At 37.5% G+C, this 10,994-nt stretch overlaps 1 non-coding gene across 1 annotated transcript; it reads left to right on the top strand.

Annotated features, from left to right (window-relative positions):
* The first annotated feature begins 1,863 nt into the window (after positions 1 to 1,863).
* LOC148561370 (small nucleolar RNA R71) lies at positions 1,864 to 1,971 on the top strand. The gene has a single exon (XR_015886927.1). It is a non-coding gene; the product is annotated as a small nucleolar RNA R71 (small nucleolar RNA).
* The last annotated feature ends 9,023 nt before the right edge of the window (positions 1,972 to 10,994 follow it).

The raw sequence follows: 10,994 nt of genomic DNA, 5'->3' as shown, positions 1-10,994 counted from the left end.
GGCTTCTCCTCCAGGGTGTGCTATTTTTCATTCTATTTTTTTTAGTTTGTTTTTGCTTTTTCAATTGTTTTTGTGACTTCACATGATCATCAACCTACAGAAAACATAAAATAACAATGGAAAATAAAAATTTAACATAGCTAAGTATAATTGGGTTACCTCCCAACAAGCGCTTCTTTAATGTCAGTAGCTTGACAGTGGGCTCTCATGGAGCCTCACAGATACTCAGAGCATGATGATGGCCTCTTAACACCAAACTTAGAGTTTGGTTGTGGCCTTCCAACACCAAACTTAGAGTTTGAATGTGGGGATTTTGTTTGAATCTGCATTGAGAGAAGCTTTCTATGCTTCCTCTCCATGGTTACAGAGGGAGATCCTTGAGCTTTAAACACAAGGGAGTCCTCATTCACTTGAAGGACCAATTCTCCTCTGTCAACATCAATCATAGCTTTTGCTGTGGCTAGGAAAGGTCTGCCAAGGATGATGGATTCATCCATACACTTCCCAGTGTCTAGGATTATGAAATCAGCAGCCACGTACCAAGACATCCTTTACAAGTCCATAAGCCTGTTTTCTTGAATCGTCTGCCATCTCTAGTGAGATTCTTGCAGCTTGTACCTCAAGGATTCCTAGCTTCTCCATTACAGAGAGAGGCATGAGGTTTATGCTTGACCCTAGGTCACACGGAGCCTTCTCAAAGGTCATGATGCCTATGGTATAAGGTATTGAGAACTTTCCAAGATCTTGTCTCTTCAGAGGTAATTTCTGCCTAGTCAAGTCATCCAATTCTTTGGTGAGCAAGGGGGGTTCCTCCTCCCAAGTCTCATTACCAAATAGCTTGGCATTTAGCTTCATGATTGCTCCAAGGTACTTAGCAACTTGTTCTTCAGTAACATCTTCATCCTCTTCAGAGGAAGAATACTCATCAGAGCTCATGAATGGCAAAAGTAAATTCAATAGAATCTCTATGGTCTCAGTGTGAGCCTCAGATTCCCATGGTTCCTCATTAGGAAACTCCTTGGAGGCCAGTGGACGTCCATTGAGGTCTTCCTTAGTGGAAATCACTGCCTCTTCCTCCTCTCCAGGTTCGGCCGTGTGGGTAATATTGATGGCCTTGCACTCTCTTTTTGGATTCTCTTCTGTATTACTTAGGAGAGTACTAGGAGGGAGTTCAGTAATTTTCTTACTCAGCTGACCCACTTGTGCCTCCAAATTTCTAATGGAGGATCTTATTTCAGTCATAAAACTTTGAGTGGTTTTAATTAGATCAAAGACTACAGTTGCTAAGTCAGAGTGGATCTGCTTAGAATTCTCTGTCTGTTGCTGAGAAGATGATGGAAAAGGCTTGCTATTGCTAAACCTATTTCTTCCACCATTATTGTTGTTGAAGCCTTGTTGAGGCCTCTGTTGATCCTTCCATGAGAGGTTTGGATGATTTCTCCATGAAGGATTATAAGTGTTTTCATAGGGTTCTCCCATGTAATTCACCTCTTCCATTGCTGGGTTCTCAGGATCATAAGCTTCTTCTTCAGATGAAGCTTCTTTGGTACTGCCTGTTGCTACTTGCATTCCAGACAGACTTTGAGAAATCATATTGACTTGTTTAGTCAATATTTTATTCTGAGCCAATATGGCATTCAGTGTATCAATCTCAGGAACTCCTTTCTTCTGATTGGTCCCATTATTCACAGGATTCCTTTCAGAAGTATACATGAATTGGTTATTTTCAACCATTTCAATGAGTTCCTAAGCTTCTACAGGCGTCTTCTTCAGATGAAGAGATCCTCCAGCAGAGCTGTCCAATGACATCTTGGACAGTTCCGATAGACCATCATAGAAAATACCTATGATGCTCCATTCTGAAAGCATGTTAGAAGGACACCTTTTGATCTATTGCTTGTATCTTTCCCAGGCTTCATAGAGGGATTCACCTTCCTTCTGTCTGAAGGTTTGGACTTCCACTCTAAGCTTGCTCAATTTTTGAGGTGGAAAGAATTTTGCCAAGAAGGCATTGACTAGATTTTCCCAAGAGTTCAGGCCTTCTTTAGGTTGTGAATCCAACCATGTTCTAGCTCTGTCTCTTACAGCAAAGGGAAAAAGCATAAGCTTGTAGACCTCGGGATCAACCCCATTGGTCTTGACAGTGTCACAGATTTGCAAGAATTCAGCTAAGAACTGATGAGGATCTTCCAATGGAAGTCCATAAAACTTGCAATTCTGTTGCATCAGAGAAACTAATTGAGGCTTAAGCTCAAAGTTGTTTGCTCCAATGGCAGGGATTGAGATGCTTCTCCCACAGAAGTCAGGATTAGGTGCAGTAAAGTCACCAAGCACCTTCCTTGCATTGTTGGCATTGTTGTTATTTTCGGCTGTCATGACTTCTTCTTATTTGAAAAGTTCTGTTAGGTCCTCTATAGAGAGTTGTACTTTAGCTTCTCTTAGCTTTCTCTTCAAGGTCCTTTCAGGTTCAGGATCAGCTTCAACAAGAATACCTTTGTCCTTGCTCTTGCTCATATGAAAGGAGAGGAGAAGAAAATTTGGAATCCTCTATGTTACAGTATAGAGATTCCTTGAGGTGTCAGAGGTAAAGAAGAATAGAAGGAGAAGGTAGAGAAGAAGGAATTCGAACTTATGAAGAGGGATAGAGTTTGAATTGTACATTGAGGAAGAGTGTTAGTCCATAAATAGAAGGATGTGAGAAGAGGGGAAGAATTTTCAAAAATAAAGTAAAAAGATTTTAAAATAATTAAGAGACATTTTGAAAATTTGATAAATAATTTTCGAAAACTAAGATTGGGGAAGAAATTAAGTGATTTTAAAAAAAAAAGATTTTGAAATTAAAAAAAAAATATATGATTGAAACTTAATTTTGAAAAAGATGTGATTGAAAAGACATGATTGAGAAGATATGATTGAGAATCAAATTTAAAAGAAGAAAGTTTTTAAAATTAAAGTTGATTACTTGACCAACAAGAAATTAAAAGATATGATTCTAGAATTAAAACTTTTGATCCTTTCTTATTAGGCAAGTAACAACTTGAAAATTTTGAATTAAATCACTAATTGTAGCAAGGATTTTTGAAAATAGTAATAAATAAAAAAAATTGAAAAGAAATTGATTTTGAAAAGATATGATTGAAAAGATATGATTTGAAAAAAAATTTGATTTTAAAAAATTCTGAAAATTTGAAAAAGATTTGAATTAAAAACAAAATCTTCCCTCTAGTGTCCTCCTGGCGTAAACGCCCAAAATGGTATCCATTCTGGCGTTTAACGCCCAAAATGCTATCTTTTTGGGCGTTTAACACCCTGGCTGGCGTTTAAACGCCAGTTTTCCTTCTTCACTGGGCGTTTTGAACGCCTAGCTTTTTCTGTGTAATTCCTCTGCCGAATGTTATGAATCTTCAATTCTCTGTGTTACTGACTTGAAAAGATACAATTTTAAAAATTTTTGAATTTTAATGATGAGAAATAATAATAAAAAAATGCAGTTGAGATCAAATAAACAATGCATGCAAGACACCAAACTCAGAAGTTTGTATACTAAGGACTATAATAATTTAAAAATGCATGTAAGAAACAACAAAAGACACAAAATAAGAGAAATTAAAGATCAGAGCACTGAAATCATCAAGAACAACTTGAAGATCAATAAAGAACATAATGCATATATTCGAAAAAATGCAAGAAGAATAAAGACATGCAATTGACACCAAACTTAAAATTAGACACTAGACTCAAACAAGAAACATAAAATATTTTTGATTTTCAGATTTTATAAATTTTTTTGTGATTTTTCAAAAATTATATGGAAAAGAAAAATAAGGTTTTCAAAATTTTTAATAAGAATTCCAGGAATCATGCAATGTTAGTCTAAAACTCCGGTCCAGGAATTAAACATGGCTTACTAGCCAGCCAAGCTTTCAGTGAAAGCTTCTGTCCAAAACACTAGACATGGCCAATGGCCAGCCAAGCTTTAGCAGATCATTACTTTCAACAGCAAAATTGATAGAAATCAACAAGCTCTTGTGATGATAAGTTGAAACCTCGGTCCAAAAGATTAGACATGGCTTCACAGCCAGTCAGACTTCAACAAATCATCATGAAACTCTAGAATTCATTCTTAAAAACTCTGAAGAACAGAATAAAAATATTTTTCTATTTTTGAAAATACTTTTCGAAAATAAAAGTAAAATGCTTAAACATAAAATAAAATTACCTAATCTAAGCAACAAGATGAACTGTCAGTTGTCCAAATTCGAACAGTCCCCGGCAACGGCGCCAAAACCTTGGTGCACGAAATTGTGATCATCAATGGCACCAACAACTTAGTACCCACAATTGTAATCTCAACTCTTTGTCACAACTCCGCACAACTAACCGGCAAGTGCACTGGGTCGTCCAAGTAATAAACCTTACGTGAGTAAGGGTCGATCCCACGGAGACTGTCGGCTTGAAGCAAGCTATGGTCACCTTGTAAATCTCAGTCAGGCGGATTCAAATGGTTATGGAGAATTGATAATTAAAATATGAATAAAACATAAAATAAGATAGAGATACTTATGTAATTCATTGGTAGGAATTTCAGATAAGCGTATGAAGATGCTTTGTTCCTTCTGAACCTCTGCTTTCCTATTGCCTTCTTCCAATCATTCATACTCCTTTCCATGGCAAGATTTATGTTGAGCATCACCGTTGTCAATGGCTACTTCCCGTCCTCTCAGTGAAAATGTTCCAAATGCGCTGTCACCGCACGGCTAATCATCTGTCGGTTCTCGATCATGTTAGAATAGGATCCATTGATCCTTTTGCGTCTGTCACTACGCCCAACACTCGTGAGTTTGAAGCTCGTCACAGTCATCCCTTCCCAGATCCTACTCAAAATACCACAGACAAGGTTTAGACTTTCCGGATCTCAGGAATGGCCACCAATAATTCTAGCCTATACCACGAGGGTTCTAATCTTAGATTAGAAACCCAAGAGATACACATTCAAGCTTGATTGCATGTAGAATGGAAGTGGTTGTCAGGCACACGTTCATAGGTGAGAACGAGTGTATATCTTAGAGAAGAAGTAGGCGTGAATTGAATAGAAAAACAGTAGTACTTTGCATTAATTCATGAAGAACAGCAGAGCTCCACACCTTAATCTATGTTGTGTAGAAACTCCACCGTTGAAAATACATAAGAACAAGAGAGTCTAAGCATGGATGAATGGCCAGCCTCCCAAAGATGAAAAGTATATAAAAGTATGATCAAGTGTGTAAAAGGTCTCCAAATACAATAGTAAAAGGTCCTATTTATAGAAAACTAGTAACCCAGAGTTTACAGAAATGAGTAAAGGATGCAGAATCCACTTCCGGGCCCACTTGGTGTGTGCTTGGCCTGACCGTTGAAGCTTTCATGTGTAGAGGCTTTTCTTGGAGTTAAACGCCAGCTTTTGTGCCAGTTTGGGCGTTTAACTCCAGCTTTTATGCCAGTTCTGGCGTTTCGACGCCAAAAATTCTATGCTGACTTGGAACGCCAGTTTGGGCCATCAAATCTCGGGCAAAGTATGGACTATTAATATTGCTAGAAAGCCCAGGATGTCTAATTTCCAATGCAATTGAGAGTGTGCCAATTGGGCTTCTGTAGCTCCAGAAAATCCACTTCGAGTGCAGGGAGGTCAGAATCCAACAGCATCTGCAGTCCTTTTTCAGCCTCTGAATCAGATTTTTGCTCAGGTCCCTCAATTTCAGCCAGAAAATACCTGAAATCACAGAAAAACACACAAACTCATAGTAAAGTCCAGATATGTGATTTTTATTTAAAAAATAATAAAAACATAATAAAAACTAACTAAAATATACTAAAAACATACTAAAAACAATGCCAAAAAGCGTATAAATTATCTGCTCATCACTTGTCCTCCATGAGCTCCACATGACCATATGGAAACACCTTGAGTATGGTGAAAGGTCCTGACCATCTAGACTTCAGTTTTCCATGGAAGAACTTGAGTATTGAGTTGTAGAGTAACACTTTCTGTCCTTCAGTGAACTCCCTTCTTGCTATCTTTTGGTCATGCCACCTTTTTGTGTTCTTTTTGTAGATTTTTGCACTCTCATATGCTTGATTCTTAAGCTCCTCCAGCTCATTGAGTTGCATTAAACTCTTTTCTCCAGCAGCTTGCTCATCATAGTTTAACATCTTTAGAGCTAATAAGATATGATCTAAACTTGTCAAAAGCAAAAACTATGGCTAAAAGCTCTTTCTCCGTGGTGGTATAGTTCCTTTGATTATTATTGAGAACCTTGCTAGCATAGTAAACAACATGTACTAGCTTGTCTTTCCTCTGTCCTAGAACAGCACCAACGGCAAAATCAGATGCATCACACATTAGTTCAAAGGGAAGATCCCAGCTTGGTGGTGCTATAATAGGTGCATGATTTCATGTTTCCTTTCCCAAGGTTCCCATGAAACCCAATGGTATTCAATCTCTTTCCCAAGATAATTGAATACTAAGCATTAAGAACGAAATTCCTTCAAGCAAATCAAAGAGAAGATGAAGAGAAGAAGGATTTCACTATCATTCATCCATCAAGTACAACAGAGCTCCCTCTCTCAATGAGAGGGAAGTTAGCTACTCATAGCTCAAAAAGTACTCAAAAGTGAAGTGTAAAAGTGGATCTAAAACTGACTGCTTAACCCCCTTCTTCAGTACTCCTTGGGGGTATTTATACTGTAACAACCCTGATTTTCGAGTATGCGAGATCTTTTTCGAAGGCACGGATTTCGCCAGAAGATCAGTAAAGGGAACACCTCTTCTATATCAACAAGTATCTCAATCCTCATTGTCATTATGTCATCCTTAAGCTAGAACCTTTTCCGAGGCAAGCTCGATAACGCGGTCACGAAGAACCTAGTTTTTGAACCGTATCGGTTGGCAGTTTTGATTCTGATTTTCGTAAATAGTCTCTGTTTGATGAACCGGACTCGATTCATGAGAGGAGAGAGATAATAGTATAATATTATCATTATATTAGTATTAGAAAATGCTTGAATGATATTATAAGGTTACCTGGTCTGTTTTAGTTAAAAACAGGAAATCGGTTTAACTGGTGCAGCTTAGCACTGGCACTCTCTGATGACTTTAGCAATGCTAAGGCCTCATCATACATGTTCTATTCTCATAATAAATATGTTACTAGTGTCATTTATGCTAGTAGCTCAGAAAATAATTTTTAGATATGTTTTTACGATTGTTCCGATACATCTAGTTTTAGTAGTTGTACACCAGAGATATTTTAATATTATTTTAATCTACCTCCAAGCCAACCAATCACAACTCACCCTACACCCCCAAGACCTCCAAGGCTGTCTCATTTCATCATTTTGGCCGAAAATAACAAGAGAGAAAAGAGAGAAACTTTCATGAACACTTAATCTTCAAAGCTTGATTTCTTCTGAACTAAAACTCAAATCAAAACTCCGATTTCACCAAAATGATCCTTTCTTCTTCCTCTACATAACCATGTGACTTATCAAGGCTGGAAATAAGGTGAGATGGTTGTCTCCCTCCCTCTACAATTCGGTTTTCAAGGAAACATGCTTAAACAAGAATTTTCTTGATGTTCTTCCTTAGATCTCTTGCTTAGCTTGACTTGTGGGCCAAAGATCTTTGATTTCCTGAACGTTTAAGGTGAGGATAATTTTCCTAAGATGCTGCTGAAGTTCGTTTAGTTGATGGTTTAAAGTTTTAAAGTTGTTCTTGATGTGTTTTAGGAGGAAAAAGTGCTTTAAGAACACTTCAAAGAGTAACTGGATTTGGAGCAGCAAATCAAGGTAGGGTTTGACGAATTTAATCTTGATTGATTATGTTTGAGTTGTGTGATTATGATATGGTTTGGCTGTGCTTCAAATTGATGATTTATATGAGTGATTCTTGTTGAAATTTTGGTGAAAATTTGATGAATTTTGATGATATTCAACTTTGAAATTATGTTCTTTATGGCTACTGGAAAAATGAAACCTAGACCTTAAATTGAAGTTCAATTTTTGTTAAAATCATGTAGAAAATATGGGGTTTTAGTGGCTCGGAATTTATTTTGAATTTTGGTAAAAATCGGTTGCTGAAAAGACTGAAAAACGGGTAAAAACAGAGAAAGAATCTGAAGAATACATGTAGAACACGAAGAACACTTTGAGTGTGATGAAGAACATTGAAGAACACCTTTTAGATCTTAAAAAGGGCAAGGTTGTAATTATTTTGGTGTTTGAGGGGTTATTTGGTAATTTTTGAAAGTTATGGTGGTTAAAGTAGAAATATTAAAAGTTACTGTGGTAAAAAGTGAATTTTGAAAGTGAAAAGGTACAGGCAAGATAATTTTCAAAAATTTAATGATAAAATAATAAATAATAATAAAATATTAAATAATAATATTAATTAAAAATAATATTTTAATAAAAATAATAAAATAATACGGAAAAGACAGTTTTCTGTAAAAGCTTTAGAAAGATAACTTTAAGCGTAGAATCTCATAATTACCATCATAAAACACTTAGTGAGTGGTAAAAAATATTAGTAAGGCTAAGATAAAGGAAACATAAAAAGTTAAAGAAAAGATAAAAACTAAAGAAAAGTCTGTAAAGTTTTAATAACAGAAAATCAGACAGAGATTAGTGAACGAACTAGGGCAACACAGTTAGTCCTTGAATTGCGACTAGGGTTAGGTATTATATGAAAAGTTAGACTGTTTCGGTATAGACTTAATGAACCTATACTTGGGACAGGCTAACTATTCATACCGAAATTTACATAAGCTTTAAATATATACGTTAGGTAGAGAAACCAGAGAAGAGTAAAGAGATACAGAGAAAAAAGTAATCAGAACAGAGTAATAAGACAAAGAGAAAAGAGTAATATAATAAAGAGTTAAGCCTTGTGGCATGATATTCTATTGTATATTTATCTGCTGTTTTTCCGTTGGCCCTAGAGGTCCTGTAAGCCCAAGTTCACTTACAGTAAGTTGTTATTCCTGTAGGCCGAAGTTCACATACAGTGAATATCAATTGTGTAGCTCAGGGTGTTGCTTCTGTAGGCCGAAGTTCACCTACAGAGAGTTGTAATACCTGTAAGCCGAAGTTCACTTACAGGGGCGCTATTTCTGTAAGCCGAAGTTCACTTACAGAGGTGCTATTTCTATAGGCCGAAGTTCACCTACAGAAAGTTGTTGTGCTGTAATTAGACTATTTCTGTAAGCCGAAGTTCACTTACAGAGGTGTTATTTCTGTAGGCCGAAGTTCACCTACAGAAAGTTGTTGTGTTGTGTTTAGACTATTCTTGTAAGCCGAAGTTCACTTACGGGAGTGCTATTTCGGTAGGCCGAAGTTCACCTACAGAAAATAAGCCATATCTAGGACTAGTTCCTAGGTAATGTCGGGCTGTAGGGTGTAAACCGACACGTGAGCTCATGGCCTGCATAGGACAGACATGCATCATACTTAGTTGCGCATTTCCTCTGTTATGATTGTCGTTTGAATGTATGCTTTCTTTGTTTTCATTCTATTCTCTGTGTTTGTGTTTTGTTTTCTTGTATTCTTTTGTTTGTGTTTTACTTTTGATTTTCTCTATTTATCTGTTTCTTCTGTCTACTGCTTCTCGGTATTCTGCTATTTATCTGCTAAACAACATGGAATTAATGAACTTAACTAATAACCCCGGCCCTACTAAGAACTCCCCAGTTCTTACCCCTTCTCTCTCCCTTCCCCCTTCAGATGGAAGCATCAGTTCCCTTCCGTAATTCATTGACGATCGTACACAAAAAAGGATTCCGCTCTAGGTAGTCTTCTGAGTCTAGAGTGAACTCCGTTTCTGTTTATATGTATATACTGTGAGACCAGCCAACGTCTGCACCCCGTTCATATGCGCACTTTAGCCTAAATCCTGTGTACGAGACCCGTGTTGTGTGGCTACTTGATGAGGTACCAGAGAGATGTTATATGGCAATGTCTGATCGTGCAAAGGAGTAGTAAATGATGTTCTACCTTTTGCTGATGTTCCACCTGGCTTGATTTTTGAAGACTTAGAACGTACTTTCCCTCGCTTTAGTAGTTTAGAGGGACTAGGTGAGTATAGAGTCTAGGCTAGCCTGGGTGCCAGCTTAGGGACTTCTTGAACAGGTCAGGGCCTAGGATGTTGTATGTATATATATGTATATAGTTATTATCTAGCTATATCTAGTGGTGTTCTAACTAAAAGTCTATACTTAAATAAAAGTTGGATCATGAATGTTGTTAACTGCTTGTGATGTATTTATGTGTGGTTGTTTATAACCGTTTTATCTGTTATCAGTTGTGAATTGATTATGAACAATTTCGCCTATTAATCCAAATGTTTTCAAAAAAAAAAATACCCCGCAAATTAACTACGTTTTTAACAACGAATCAGGCTCATATGATAAAATAATAGATAATAATTACGAAGACAAATTGGTAGTGCTCAGTTTCTGGTATGATCTAAACATATTGAAAATTGGGTCGTTACATATACTACTCCTAGTAAGATAAAAGAATTACAAAAGTGAAAAAGGAAAATTACATTTTGGAGGGAAAAGAAAACACTCAATAAGCATGACTTCTTAGCTGGCGTGTGGCTGGCGCTTCTCTGGCATGTCACGTGCCCTTCATTTCCAGCTTGGCATGCCACGCCTAATCCTTCAAGTGGCACGCTCGTCCCTCTCTCAACCTTGGCGTGCCACGCCTTCGAACTCAAGTGGCACGCCATAGTGGATTTCTTGTGTTGGCGTGCCACGCCTTCGAGCTCAAGTGGCACGCCCCTTTCCTTTCTCACTTCTCTTTGCCTCTGGAAACTTGTACTAGCATGCCACACCCAAGGTCTGGCATGCCACGCCCTTGCTTTGTGCTTGGCTAGGCTTCTCTGGAAAGTTGAACTAGCGTGGCACGCCCAGGGTCAGGCGTGCCACGCCCCTTTTGTGAGTGAGTGGTTCCTCTGT

This window comes from Arachis ipaensis, chromosome B6, assembly GCF_059453495.1.
Source record: "Arachis ipaensis isolate K30076 ecotype BB chromosome B6, ASM5945349v1, whole genome shotgun sequence".
Lineage (NCBI taxonomy): Eukaryota > Viridiplantae > Streptophyta > Magnoliopsida > Fabales > Fabaceae > Arachis > Arachis ipaensis.
The sequence above is the reverse complement of the archived record's forward strand: the minus strand, read 5'-3'. Positions and strand labels throughout refer to the sequence as shown.